Raw genomic sequence first — 10806 nt, 5'->3', positions numbered from 1 at the left:
ATGCACCTGGCGACTCGGAGATTCTCTTATTTTGTCTTCTTTCCTGAAGATATTGTCGATGTTCATGTTTCGTCTCTTCTCCTCTATCCTCTCCCCTACCCCCCCCCCCCCCCCCCCCCTCAAACACGCACGCACGCGCACGCTCACACGCGACAGGCCGGTGTCCGTTCCGACAGTACATTCCCAGCAAGCCGGCGAAATACGGGATCAAGTCGTGGGTGGCGTGCGACGCCGTCTCCAGCTACGCTTGGAAGATGCAAGTCTACACCGGAAAGCCGAGCGGCGGGCTCCCGGAGAGGAACCTGGGGCTGCGGGTAGTGCTCGACGTCACCGAGGGACTGAGCGGGCGCAACGTCACGTGCGACAATTACTTCACCTCCTACGAACTGGCGCGGCGGCTCCTGGAGAGGAATGTCACCGTCGTCAGCACGGTTCGGAAGAACAAGCCGGAGCTCCCGCACCGGCTTTCTCCTCCGTGTTCGCCTTCACGCCCGCCGCCACTCTGGTGTCTTACGTCCCGAGGAAGAAAAACAGGAACGTGGAGCTCCTGAGCACGCGGCACTCGGAGGCGGACGTCAGCGACCGCGCGGACGGCAAACCGGTCGTCGTCCTGGACTACAACCGCAACAAAGGAGGCGTGGACAACCTGGACAAGGTGATCGGAACGTACAGCTGCAGGAGGAAGACGGCGCGCTTGCCCCTGGTCGTCTTCCACAACATCCTCGACGTCTCTTCCTACAACGCCTTTGTGATATGGCGAGAGGTGTTGAGATATCTATGTTTCTCTGTATCTTGTGATTATATTTTACCTATATCCTGTGAACAAATATTAGCTGTATAATCCATATAATCAATAATGCTACAACAGTTACTTTTAGTTAGAATGATGTATAATCTTTTTGACTCAGACGCAGGGTCAGGCCCAGAGCACGACCACAGAAAGAGCAGGTGTCAACCTGAATGTCAATCTGACCCAAAATACAATTCGGAGAAAAGTGTGTGATGGAAATTCATCTTGAGATTTGAAATAATGAAAGCACGGATGCTCAGAAAAGAGAGAGGACGTGCCAGAACTAATACAATAAGGTGCTTCATGAAATATGGTGAGAAAAAGATATGAAATCCTCCGGAAAAGTATTATCTGCTGGGTCTCTCCACTGTGGCAAGCTCCCTGTTTGCCAAGGCCACAGTGGTGGGACACCTGGTCAGTTGAAAGTGATGTGCTTGCAAAAAACTGCACTTTGAGGAAACAGTATACATCTGGCCAATAACTGGCCAGATGAATTCCCTCAAAGAAAAAGAACCGCCTCTGTGCCCACCCTGTGTCTGATTATATATACTGTGGACTTAGGATTGAAGGGGGAATCTTCTCGACATGATCCAGTGAACCTGGTGACGTGTCCGGCAGAACCCCAGAGACTCTCTGTAAGTATTTCAGTGAATACAATAAATGTTCAATTTCCAGAACTTCATGTATAAGTGTCTAATTATTCCTTCTCAAATCCTGGATCAACAAACACGCTTGTCCAATCGCCGGAGGCAAGTTCAAGTTTAAAAGCCTGGCGACGACAGAGGTCAACCCCGACTGGATGTCGGGCAAGCGGAACAAGCGGAGGGTGTTCCTCGAGTAGCTGGGAAAGGCTCTCGTGGCTCCGTACATCGCGCGGAGGGAGCGCGTCCCTCGCACCGAGGCGTCCGCCGCGGTCGTGAAGGCCGTGAAAGCGGCCGCCGCCGAGCCGAGAGACGTTGACAGCGACAGAGAAGACACCCGGCACGAGCGTCCGGCCGCCCCTCCGGGCCTGACCCTGCAGCAACAACAGCCACGACAACAACAACCCCAGGGTCCGGCCTCCTGTGTAGCCCAGGTCGTCGCAGCCGCCGCAGCCTCCGTGGCAGCCCCGCTCGCGGCGAGTAAGAGGTGTCAGATATGCCCCAGGAACAAGGACTGTAAAACTCACGCAAAGTGCCGCGGGTGTGACAGATACATCTGCAAGGGCTGTTCGCTTTTCTATTGCCCATCTTGCGCGTGCTGATGTGTGGCGGGCTGTGCGTGTACGCGTGTGCGTCTGTGGGTCTTGTGCTTCATCATCTTCTTCTTCTTCTTCTTCTTCTTCTCATCACCGAGCAGGAGCAGGTTTCGATAACACAAACGGAGGGAGCGTGTCAGTTCAGCGTTGCGAGTCTCAGGGTCACGAGGACCCCGATCGGAGAGACGGCCCTCGACGCGAGCGGCAGCGCGGCGACCCCCCCCGGCGCGAGCCTTCGGGTCGCAGAGACCCACGCCGAAGAGACTCCCCAACGTGGGCGGTCCCAGGGGTCCTACGTCACACCGTTGGGCAACTTGGAGCGGTTGTGACAAATACATCTGCAAGGGCTGTTCGCTTTTCTGTTGCCCTTCGTGCGCGTGCTGATGTGTGGCGGGCTGTGCGTATGCACGTGTGCGCGTGCGTCTGTGTGTTTGAAGCAGAGTATCGCGACGAGCGTTTGTCAAATCGCTACAAAAAACGCTCACAGCAAACAGCATGGGGAAGCAGGGACAACACAAGGGTTAAACTCTGAGGTCATCAAGCAGTTAATTATGAGAAAAGTCTGTATTGGAAATTACTATACATGTCCACTGCTTTGTGGATTTTAGTTTGTGTATATTTGGTCGTACCTGTGTTATATGTGATTCTTTTTCCGCTGGGATGCTTTGCCTCCTCATAGCTGGTTTCCAGGCATTCCCTGATTTCTTCACAAGCCCAGGTGAGGGAGACCTCTGTGCAGCTTGCTTCAGTTTTGGCACATCAACTGGAAGAAGGAAAAGTACAAATGAATATATTCAGTATTCAATCAGCAATAGGTAATATTTGTACCACAAATTGGCATTGGAGGCAATGACACAGCAGTAAAACTTATTCTAGAGGGATCTAATGTTACATTTTTACAATTGAGTCTGTGATATGCCAAATTTGACATATCACAGATCATAATTAATGGAGATTTGGTCTTTCCACCTTTATTATTTAGGGGTTTGACATCATATCTCCATTAACATGAGAAATATTTCTCATATCATGTTAAAAGCTCTGGAGTTAAAACTGCTGTTAGATTGTTAAGAGTGGCACTCCTTCCTCTTAGGACTGTAGAAATAGCTTAAAAGAATGGTGAGAGTGTTGGGTCAGACCTGGCCCTGGTTTGGTGTCAGAGGCCCCTTTTTTGTTCATCACGATTGGCTGAGTAGTGGGGTCGATGGCTTTAGGAGTCGGTTTGCCAGGCCGTTTGGAGTGCTTGAGACAAAAGAGACAAAAGAGCCACAGTGCAGGTTTAAAGGAGATAAGTGAATGAGAATGGCGGACCCGAGTGGATTCTGTAGAAGCATACACACAGTAAATAGGACATCTACTGTAAGAGACAGCGAGTGATAAGAAACAGTGACAGGAAGGAAGAAAGTATCAAATGAAACACAGTACATTGAATTTACTGTACAGCTATAAGGAAAAAGAAAGTGAGAAGTGCTTTTTCAAAAGTCATGGCCTCTACCTACAACTTGTTATCAGTAAGTCCTTAATTAGTTAATGTCTTGAGCGACAGCCAACAGACATGTAACAGTTTGGAGTCATGGTGATCTTCTTATGAGAAAGTGAGACGTGTAAATGACACAGGCGCTGTGCCCTGTCTGCCACACACATTGTGGAGAGCAGACAGGATTAGAGCGGAGCGCTCACACTGCTACCAGGCAACAATCTCTCCATCCCTCAGCTAAAGATCCAGGCTGATGAGCTGCCGCTCACTCTACACTACCTCTAACTACTTTTGGTGAGATATTTGGGCAAAGGTGAGCGTGTGAGAGAGTGAGAGAGAGAGTGAGAGAGAGAGAGAGAGAGAGAGAGTGGGTGGGGGGAGAGGAGCGGTGACGTCCAGGAGGCGTTGAATCCCGGCTCTCGACCCTCTGCCATGATCTCCTCTGGGTCGTCCCTGCCACGCTGATCGGGGTACCGGTTACGGACCTGTGAGGACAATGACACAATGTGTGTGAGCCGTCAGCTGTGTTACACTGTGAAGAAATTATACATGATGTATCAAATCCATTACCATGGACATGAACCTTAAATTAAAATAAAACATAAATACAAGAAAATATGGAGAAATTATATTATCTTGTTTACATTTTTTCATTCTGTAAAATAAAACCAATACTGATATGTCTATGAAAGGCTCTTATCAGCTGACACCATTAGCAAAACAATAAATTATTCTATAGCTTTGTGTAAGAATATGTAGATTTTGCGTTTAAATCATAAAGTTAAACCAAATCTATTCAACTAAACATCTGATCTCATCTGAAATTAACCATTGAGCTCAGCTGAACCATTTGACTAAACTGACCTCAATTAGAATCTATTCAACTGGACTCGAGTCAACGATTGAAATGAACTGAACTCAGGGATGTAGTTCCTGGAGCGGCCAACAGGAACTGCTAAGATACTCACCATTCTGTTCGCACCGGAGTACACTGGCCGTTCTGGATAGTGAGGGTGCCTCCCCTCTGGTCCAGGACGAGGTTCGTAGCTGCGATGTTCATAATACTGCTGAGTAGGCCTCACATAGGGTTGCCTGTGGTGATACTGCAAGTTAAGAGTAGAAGGAGAAACTTATTATCAACAAAAACAAAGTGAGGGAAATACAAACATTGCACAGAAATGGTGCACTTTTACAATCAGTGGTATGATTTTATCTTATAACATGCAAATTAAATTGTATGCATTTAATTTAGCACATTTACCACACATTCAGCTATTAACGAGAATATGTATACATTAATGATGATAAACGAATTGCAGAGTTCCTAAACATTTTCAGTTCCCAATTTGCATTGTGGGAGCCTGGCTTTGCAAAAGCAAACAGTGGGTATACAAAACCGGAAAAAAGAGCAGTCACACGCAGGGGTTGTGGTGAATATAACAAAAGGTTTTATTTATAACTTGAGGGGAAAAGGGAGGAGGGCATCCAAAGGTAACTCAAACATCTTCACCTGGTTGGCAGTTTTCATCTGGGGCTCCGTCGGGCTATTTCTGATCCAACAAGAGAGAGACAGCATTATTCTTCGAGAGTAGACAGGCTGGCCTCTTACCCTGATCTTGTTTTGCTGTAAGTGTCTGGTCTCTTTCCTCTGCCGCTCTCACTCCTTTGTTTGGGGTTTAAGATGGCTCCTGATTGCCCGGCTGATTCCCTTCACCTGTGAGGGACAAACAGAGCCACCTGGGAGGGGAGGAGTTCCATATGGTGATCCTGTGGAGTAGTACCGCCCATCCAACACCACACCCCTTGATCTCTCTTGTCTGGCTGTCCTCAGCCATGTGGGGCACTGCTCACCGGCTGGGCCCTCACATACCCCCCTCCTCAGCTCTGAACCACGGTGGGGAGCGGCCGACCACAGGCAGTCGTCCCTTCTCGACATGGCATCGGCGTTCCCATGCAGCCTTCCAGCTCTGTGTTCCACTGTAAACTTAAAGTCCTGTAGGTGTAGAAACAAACGGGTTATTCTGGCATTCCTATCTTTGTTGAGGGCCATCCGCTTCAATGGGGCGTGGTCAGTGACCAATGTAAACTCTCGGCCCAGTAGGTGATATCTTAGTTTTTCTATTGCCCATTTAACCGCTAGACACTCCTTTTCTATGGTTGCATAATTATTTTCATGGGGAAGCAGTTTGCGGCTTACAAAGGTTATGGGGTATTCACTTCCATCATGTATTTGGGACAGGACTGCCCCAAGGCCTACCTCTGACGCGTCTGTCTGAAGTACAAACCTCTTGTCAAAGTCGGGGGTGTGTAGCACGGTTTCGCTGCAGAGGGCTTTCTTCAAAGCGTTGAAGGCCAGCTGTGTCTGTTCCGTCCACTTCACCCGGTTGGATGCACTTTTGCTTGTCATTTCATGTAAGGGGGCCGCTAAAGAGGCAAAGTTAGGAATGAATTGTCTGTAATACCCCAATAGCCCTAGAAATGTTCTCACCTGGCGTTTGGTCTGGGGTTGGGGCCAGGTTGTTATTGCATCCACCTTCTTGACTTGGGGTTTCACGTTTCCTCGTCCGACAGTGTACCCCAGGTAATTCGCCTCCTCCGACGCGAGGGAGCACTTTGCAGGGTTGGCTGTCAATCCAGCCTCTCGTAAGGCCTGGAGAACAGCTGCCAGGTGCTTCAGATGGTTCTCCCATGACGTGCTGTGGATAACAATGTCGTCCAGGTACGCCGCAGCGTAGGCCTGGTGTGGCCGGAGCACTTTATCCATGAGCCTCTGGAACGTTGCCGGGGCTCCATGAAGACCAAACGGGAGGACTCGATAGTGGAAGGCCCCGTCTGGCGTTGAGAAGGCCGTCTTCTCCCTTGCTTGTGGGGTGAGTGGAACCTGCCAATATCCTTTGGTTAAATCTAGCGTGGAGATGAACCGGGCAGGTCCTAACCTCTCAACCAGCTCATCTACCCGGGGCATAGGGTATGTGTCAAACAGAGAAATCTCATTTAACTTTCTATAGTCATTGCAGAACCTAATGCTGCCATCCGGCTTCCCAACAAGGACTATAGGACTGGACCAGGCACTGTGTGACTCCTCCACCACCCCAAGGTCAAGCATTTTCCTCACCTCGTTTCTGATGGCCTCCCGTCTGGCCTCTGGGATTCGGTATGGTCGTAGCCTTACTATCTTTCCCGGCTCTGTTCTGATATCATGGGTGATGGCTGTTGTTCGACCCGGGGCCTCAGAGAAGACGTCTGTTTCTTTCGAGTAGTTCTCGGATGTCTTGTCCTTGCCTGGATGACAGCTGGTCACTCATGTTCACTGGCGGGAGGACCTGGGGAGGCAGGTTAGCTAGCAGGACATTAGAGGGGACAGGGAGAGGTTCATGCCATGACTTCAGCAAATTTACATGGTAAAGTTGTTGGGCTTTCCTACGGCCTGTCTGCCGTACACGGTAATTCACAGGCCCCACCCTTTCCAGTATTTCACAAGGCCCTTGCCACTTGGCCAAGAACTTGCAGTCATTCGTTGGAAGTAAAACCATTACCTTGTCTCCTGGTTTGAACTCTCTCACCTGGGCTCTCCGGTTGTAGACCTGGGCCTGCTGCGCTTGGGCTTGCTGCATGTGCTCCCGAACTAAGGGCCAGACTTGGGTCATTCTGTGGTGCATTTGTTCCACGTGCTCCACGATGCTGCGCTGGGTGGACGGCTGCTGTTCCCAGGCTTCCTTGGCCACATCCAGCAAGCCCCGGGGTCTCCGACCGTACAGAAGCTCGAATGGTGAAAATCCTGTGGAACCCTGGGGTACTTCCCGTATAGAGAACAGGATGTAAGGCAGCAGTTGGTCCCAGTTCTTACCATCAACATCGATAACCTTGCGCAGCATTTGTTTTAGGGTTTTGTTGAACCTCTCTACAAGTCCATCTGTCTGAGGGTGATAGACGGAGGTTCTGATTTGTCTCACCTTTAGACTTCGGCACAGACATTTCATCACATTGGACATAAAGCAGGACCCTTGGTCTGTCAGGATTCCATCCGGCAGGCCCACTCTACTGAAGAGCAGAAACATCTCTCTTGCGACCACTTTCCCAGTAGCAGACCTTAGAGGAATTGCCTCCGGGTAACGGGTTGCGTAATCCAGTATAACTAGAATATAGCGGTGGCCACGGCTAGACTTCGGTAAGGGTCCAACTATGTCCATGCCAATCCTGCTAAAGGGTGTTTCAATAATTGGCAGGGGTATCAGAGGACTTCGGTACTCTACCTTTGGGGAGTTGATTTGACACTCAGCACAGTGTCGGCAGTACTCCTCCACGGCCCTTTTGACTCCCGGCCAGTAGAAACGGCTGAGGACACGTTCATACGTCTTCTCCCTCCCTAAATGTGCCCCTAGTAAGTGGGAGTGGGCTAGGTACAACACTTTTGAAGCATAGTCCTTGGGGATAAGCAACTGTTCACAGATATCAGAGTTTTTCTTAGTTACCCGGTATAACAGCATATTCTTGACCATGAAATGTGGAAAAGACACTTGACTCACCCCAGCCTGCTTTTGACCCTCTATTACTTGGACGTCCCTCCAGGCTTGGGTCAGGTTGGGATCCTGCAGCTGGGCCGAGCCGTATTGTCCTTGTCTGAGACCTCCCTCCATATCAACTTCTGGAAATTGAGAGAACACTTCATCTGATTGTATGTCTTCCAGGGGCTCCACCTCACATGCCCGTTCAGGGTCTGTTGCTGTGGTCTGGGTGTGGACGGCTTCCTCTCTTTCGTCATTAGTATCTTCTGCAGGGCTGCCATCGGGGGATACTGCTGCCCAGGCGGGCTGAGCTACAGAAGACTTTCCCCTCTTCACCGGCCGTTTCCTGGTTCGCCGTTTTTGGTCCCTTGCCCCCACTGGCCAGTAGCGGGAGAAGAGGGGGCTGTCCCGGCCGAAAAGCACAGGAAGCGGCAGTTGCTGGACGACTCCAACCTGTAGAATGAATTGTCCTCGAGGAGTGATCACTTTGATTTTGGAGGTCGGATACTTCCGGGTATCCCCATGGATGCAGGACACAGCCATCTCTTCACCCCAGGGTGCACTGGCAAATTGTGGTTGAACGAGAGAGACCATACTTCCGGAGTCTAAGAGGGCCTCAGTGTCCTTCCCCGCAATCTTTACCGGAAACTTTGGGGCTGGTGCTCCCTCATGGGCCCAACAGGTAGTGAGGTGGTGGCAGTAGAGACCCTTGTTATCGCTAGACCCGGCTGTCGGCATTGGCTCATCCCGACCCGGACACTCTCTGGCTAGGTGTCCCTCTCTGCCACAGGAAAAACATCGTGGGATTGGAGGAGGCCACTGGGTTCGTTTTGCAGCTGGTCTGGTCCAGGCAGGGGACATTCGGGCTGGTGGGGAACTGACAGCTTTGCCTACCATCTCTCTCTCTGCTTTGGCTTTAGAATAGTTTGGCCTGTTATTTTCTGGCTGCATCAGACTAGCCATCACCCGGTGATTTTCTAATAAGGCTATTAATGTGTCCACATTGGAAGGCCCCTGCTGGGCGACATACCTCTTGACATCATTTGGCAAGCCTCGTGTACACCTGTCAATCACCACTCTGTCCACTATGGGCAGCCCTTCTGCTTCTTCCAGCCAACTCCTGGTGTGCCGGACTAGCCCCATCACCTGTGCCCGGACGGGGAGAGCAGGGTCGTAGCTCCAGTCATGCACTCGCTGTGCCTTGGCGGGGAGGCTAAGTCCATATTGAGCTAGGACGGCAGTCTTTATTTTATCAGAACTCACAGCATCTGCAGCTGAAAGATCCCGACAGGCTTTCTGAGCTTCACCGGTCAGGAAAGGCATCAGGATGTTTGCCCAGTCTGTTTTTGGCCATTTCTCTCTAATTGCTGTCCTTTCAAACAGCGCCACATAGGTCTCGACGTCATCATCTGGTGTCAGTTTAGTCAGCAACTCTCTTGGCTTCCGCTCTTCCGATTTTCCTGTAGCTCTACACAGCTCTATTACAGCTGTCTGCAGAGTGGCTTGTGAGACCAGAATGGCTCTCAAGATCTCCTCCATGTTCGACCTTCTCTTCTGATCCGACGTGCTCTATTTCAATTCTGTATACCCACTGATAGCGAGGACTCAGAAGGCCCACATTCTCCACCATATGTGGGAGCCTGGCTTTGCAAAAGCAAACAGTGGGTATACAAAACCGGAAAAGAGAGCAGTCACACGCAGGGGTTGTGGTGAATATAACAAAAGGTTTTATTTATAACTTGAGGGGAAAAGGGAGGAGGGCATCCAAAGGTAACTCAAACATCTTCAACTGGTTGGCAGTTTTCATCTGGGGCTCCGTCGGGCTATTTCTGATCCAACAAGAGAGAGACAGTATTATTCTTCATGAGAGTAGACAGGCTGGCCTCTTACCCTGATCGTGTTTTGCTGCAAGTGTCTGGTCTCTTTCCTCTGCCGCTCTCACTCCTTTGTTTGGGGTTTAAGATGGCTCCTGATTGCCCGGCTGATTCCCTTCACCTGTGAGGGACAATCAGAGCCACCTGGGAGGGGAGGAGTTCCATATGGTGATCCTGTGGAGTAGTACCGCCCATCCAACACCACACCCCTTGATCTCTCTTGTCTGGCTTAAACCAAATCTACTCATATTAACATCTGAACTCATTTGAAATGAAACATTGAGCTCAGCTGAACCATTTGACTCAACTGACCTCAATTAGAATCTATTCAACTGGACTCGAGTCAACGATTGAACTGAACTGAACTCAGGGATGTAGTTCCTGGAGCGGCCAACAGGAACTCCTAAGATACTCACCATTCTGTTCGCACCGGAGTACACTGGCCGTTCTGGATAGTGAGGCTGCCTCCCCTCTGGTCCAGGACGAGGTTCGTAGGTTTGATTTTCATAATACTGCTGAGTAGGCCTCACATAGGGTTGCCTGTGGTGATACTGTAAGTTAGAGTAGAAGGAGAAACTTATTATCAACAAAAACAAAGTGAGGGAAATACAAACATTGCACAGAAATGGTGCACTTTTACAATCAGTGGTATGATTTTATCTTATAACATGCAAATTAAATTGTATGCATTTAATTTAGCACATTTACCACACATTCAACTATTAACGAGAATATATATACATTACATGATGATAAACGAATTGCAGAGTTCCTAAACATTTTCAGTTTCCAATTTGCATCCACAACCATTTAACCAGACAGCTGATTAGTTCCTCCACAAAGGAGGTTATGTTTTATTGTTACAGTTTCACGTTCAAAAGATTAGAGTGGTAATTTCCATAAACAGGTGAAATCTAGGTTGG

The sequence above is a fragment of the Pleuronectes platessa genome, chromosome 16, assembly GCF_947347685.1.
Source record: "Pleuronectes platessa chromosome 16, fPlePla1.1, whole genome shotgun sequence".
Classification (NCBI taxonomy): domain Eukaryota; kingdom Metazoa; phylum Chordata; class Actinopteri; order Pleuronectiformes; family Pleuronectidae; genus Pleuronectes; species Pleuronectes platessa.
Note: the sequence above shows the minus strand (reverse complement) of the source record.